Here is a 4,850-nt window from a genome sequence, read left to right as displayed (position 1 = left end):
AGATTAAAAAATAGTAAGCATCAAAATAATAGCCAGATGATAAAGTCATACCATTTTTAGAATATGAAATTCACTATGTACTCTAATTTGTGTAATATTGTTCGATTTAGTCTTTGATACTCAAGTTAATATTTGATAGTGTTCCAATGTTTTGTTTATACTGAAATATTTTGATAGCCACTTGAAGGACTTTATCATTTTGAGCCCGGTAAATTATTATTTTTAGTAAGACCAACTTTGTCTATCATATTCTAGAGGGTTTAAAATGACATAATCTACAAGATTATAAGGTTTAAAATGACCGAATCTTCAAATGGCAAGGTTGATTTTAAAAATAAAAATTTTACAAGGTTTAAAATGAAAGAATCTTCAAATGTTAGGGGAATTCTTGCAACTTTTTTTTGGCAGGGAGATTTTTCAAACCAATCTTGTTGAACCCATGACCATTTTAAATGTATATATTAGACAAAAATTATATCATATTTAAAACAAACTCATTTCAAATAATACACTTTTATATAAACTATTTTAATAATATTTGAAATGAGTATATTTTACACTATTGTTCTTTTTGTCATATTTAAACATTAATTTTATTTAATTATCATTGAAAACATTAAAATTATGATGTTACATTAAAACATATATTTATTTAAATATTAATTTTTAATGGTTTAAACATTTCAATGGATTTTTAATATCTATTTTACATTATTGTTCTCTTTGTCATATTTATGTCTCTTTAAATATTTTAAAAATAAATTTCTAACATATCTCATGCAAGGACTTTTAATTTGTGTAAATATTATTCAAATATATTTCATGGAAGTAAATTGAAATTTGAAATTATTATATTTATTTAAAATATACCATTGGAGAAATTTACAAAACAATAAAATATATAAAACATTTTATCCATGTTACGTACTTATTTTAACCAACGAAACTATTATAGATTTATGGGTTAATATTAAATAAATAACAGTAGAAAAATATATATTTAAACTAAAAAATAGAGTAATTAAAGAAAATAAAACTACAAATAACACTCATATAAAATCGTTTTGGAAATAAATATAAGTTTTAAGTATGGAATAATTGAACACAATACTTAAATCGTCGTGAAGGGAAAATAAATCACAAGGAATAAAATGGCCTAGTAGTGGTAGGCACCCCTTCCCTGTATGCAGAAACAATGACCCCAGTAGCATGTTGCATTCATAGGAAGATGGCACCAATCATTAAGAGAACAATCAGAATTCGAATTGCAGGAATCGAAAAATGCTGTTATGCAAAACAAGAATAAATAAAAAGATAAAAACAAATTATTTAATTCAAAATTGTAAGATAAAAGTTCTTACCTCCCCTAACTTCAGTTGCAATAAAAAATAGAACAAAAGAGAGGAACATAGCATATAGAAACTTGAAAATTTTAGTCATTTATTTTTAGATGTGCATATTACAAATATGTAATTATTTCATCACTATATAATGTAAAATCTCATGCTATGTCTACTTAAATCAAATTAAATAGTGTTGGACACTTAGATTGGTTCAAAGAATGCTTTTACATAATGAAAATATTTAGTCTGTTTGTTTTAGATTTTTTTTAAAAATAACTTTTATAGTGTTAGATATTTTTGTTTAAGAAAATTTTACAAAAAATTAGTTTAATAAAAAATTAGTTTAAATAGTTATTCTTAAAATTTTATTTTAAATATTTCACCTTTTGCTTTAATTTTTTTATGTTAAATTTTTTAAAAATCACTTAAATTTAAAATTATTTTAAATATTTTTTAATAAAAATCATTATTGAGATATAATTTTTTTAAATTGTGAGTTTGAATATGTTTTAATCTTCAATAATGTATATTAATATTATAGGATGTCAAAATTATCTTTTAACTTATAAAAAATAATTTTAAAAAATTTTAAAATTTATAAAATATTTTTAGAAAAATCATTTTTCAAAATATAAAAAATATCTTTTTTTTTTTTTTAAATCTATAACAAATGAGTCTTATAACAATGTAATTAATTTTAACAAGCTAACAAGTTCTAATTAACATAGAATTGTTCGAGAAAATTCTAATTCAGAATTTAAATTTAACTTTTTGTAATGAGATTTAGCATATTGTTTTAGAAAACTATCACACAAAAATATTATTAAGTGTCTCTTTAAAGCATATTAATGTATCCTGTTTGTCTCTTTAGCTCATTAGATTGATCATTTACCCTTTTTCTCACTTAAAAATATTGCTGGCAAGTTTTGTTTTAAACAATATTAACGTATCTTGTTTGTTTCTTTTTATACCCAACCTTTCATTCGTATCTTTATTTTCTTTTTAGCTTTTCATGATTGACATGAACCAAAATGCAAAATAAAAATGATAATTGTACACTGAATAATGGCAAACGTTTTTGTACGATTAATGCATCAATGTAGTAACCACAAGTTTTTGGCAAAAATTGATTTGAATTGTATATTGAATATCATTTAACTTGTAATATCTAATTCAGTTATCCACTTCATTCACATAAACCCTTAGATTGGTTCAAAGAATGCTTTTACATATTAAAATTATTTATGTTTCCTCCAGTGCTCCTCCCTTGTTTCTCTTCTCTCTTCTATTTTTCATTTCTTCCCAAAAATGAGTTATGAGACTCCAACTCTAAAACCCTAATTTTTTACTCTTACTATCTCTTTTCTCTTAATGGGCTTAACCCATAATCCATCTATTATGTTTCTACTACTAAGGCCTAACTAACTATAACTCTCATACAACTTAATTAACCCAAATAACACAAACACACATACAATTAAATATTTTAAATAATTATTATATCACATAATAACTAAATAAATAATTAATTATTAAAAATACCAAATACTATAATTACTAATATAATTAATAAAAATATTAATAAAATCAGGATGTTACATTGGGTAAGGTGGAATATTAAGTGGATGAAGTCTTTCTTTGTTTTGGGATTTGAGTTAGTTGTGAATCTTTTGTAAGTAGTGTAGGTGATTATCCTCTCGCACGAGAATGATGGATGAAAGTGGAAAGTTAGGAAGTAAGGTGAATACTCAATTACCTCTCCTTATATTTCTCTCATTCATACTAAGCTTGGTTCTAGTCTTCATTTGAATAGAGTCGATAATGTCATGTCTTGTCTATGGATTACTTGAGCTCTTTCCAAGATTTTAGTCTGTCAACTTCTTCTTGATAAGTTTTCTTTTAGAGAAAATCAATATAAGTGTGGTATTCTTTTGGACCCGTTTGGGATGTCATGTGGTCTATGTGGTTGTTTCTTGTAGTTGAATTCTCTTCTTTTTTTTTTGTTACTCGTATAATTGTTTTAGTTTTATGGTTTATGATCCTTTGGTGGCATGGGTGGTCCTTTGTTGTTTCTAATGATTTTATGTTGATTTTTCAGGCTTTCTTAGCCCTAAAGGATTGCTTAGAATTAAAGGAAGGTAAGTTATGGTTAGACATTTGGTGGTTTAGACTTCTTAATAATCGTGAAACGATTTGGTTTTTTCAGGTATGTGTGTAAACACGAAGGACTTAGAAGATATGATCGTTGTTTTGTCTGTGAAATGATATTTTGAAAAATCTACGAATTAATATCCTATTTATATTAATGTCCTTTTAAACTTTGTATGACTCATCAGCAGTCCGAGTGTTTGACTTTTTTTGTCATGGTTGGAGTGTTTTTTATGTTTTCCTAAACGAATGTGTCTTTTATACATCCATATATTAAAAAATTCAAAAAAGTTAAAAGTAAGGTGAATATATGAAAAATAAGTAATTAAGTTTAAAAAAGTAAAATTAAAACTATTGAAATTTTGTAAAAGTCAAAATAAAAGTGTGAGATATATTCTTTATAACACTTTACATTAATTACTTAAATTTTTTTATGTGTTGATATCTCGATATGATTTCATCTATTTTTGTAAAAGGTTTTTATCTTTTTTTGTTTGAAATAACAAAAGCTGATTTTATTACTAACAAAAATTTATCCTTTTTAAATACATACCAATATTTATTCATTTTTATATTGCATGTTGTTTCTATGTTAAATATATAAACATAATTAATATATAATTCATTTACACAATCAAGTTTTGCTTATTTATTGATGTAGATAATTTTAATTAAGCACTATAATAGCTGTGAAAAATTAAAAAGAGCAAAAGACTATAAAATGAAATGCTTATAGTTTTCAATACTTCACTACCACATGCAGAAACAGTGACCCCAGTAGCATGTTGCATTCATAGTAAGATTGCACCAATCATTAAGAGAACAATCAGAATTCGAATTGCAGGAATCAAAAAATGCTGTTATTCAAAACAAGAATAAATAAAAAAGATAAAAATAAATTATTTAATTCAAAATTGTAAGTAAAAGTTCTTACCTCCCTTAACTTCAGTTGCAATAAAAAATAGAACAAAAGAGAGGAACATAGCATATAGAAACTTGAAAATTTTAGTCATTTATTTTTAGATCTGCATATTACAAACATGTAATCATTTCATCACTATATAATGTAAAATTTCATGCTATGTCTACTTAAGTAAAAATTAAATAGTGTTGGACACTTAGGTTGGTTCAAAGAATACTTTTTTACATATTGAAAATATTTAGTCTGTTTGTTTCAGATTTTTTTAACAATAACTTTTATAGTGTTAGATATTTTTCTTTAAGAAAATTTTACAAATTTTTTTTATAAGTATTTTAATTAAAAATTGATTTAAATAGTTATTTTTAAAATTTTATTTTAGATATTTCACCCTTTTACTTTAATTTTTTTGTATCAAAATTTTAGAAAATCAATTAAAT

At 23.8% G+C, this 4,850-nt stretch overlaps 1 long non-coding RNA gene across 1 annotated transcript; it reads right to left on the bottom strand.

Moving 5' to 3' along the window:
* Positions 1-731: 731 nt before the first annotated feature.
* On the bottom strand, positions 732-4,585 carry LOC131635264 (uncharacterized). The gene is made up of 3 exons (XR_009293785.1): positions 4,426-4,585; positions 1,362-4,348; positions 732-1,284 (listed from the first exon to the last, which is right to left on the bottom strand). It is a non-coding gene; the product is annotated as an uncharacterized LOC131635264 (long non-coding RNA).
* Between the last annotated feature and the right edge of the window lie 265 nt (positions 4,586-4,850).

The sequence above is a fragment of the Vicia villosa genome, unplaced genomic scaffold (genome assembly GCF_029867415.1).
Source record: "Vicia villosa cultivar HV-30 ecotype Madison, WI unplaced genomic scaffold, Vvil1.0 ctg.001461F_1_1, whole genome shotgun sequence".
NCBI lineage: Eukaryota > Viridiplantae > Streptophyta > Magnoliopsida > Fabales > Fabaceae > Vicia > Vicia villosa.
The sequence above is the reverse complement of the archived record's forward strand: the minus strand, read 5'-3'. Positions and strand labels throughout refer to the sequence as shown.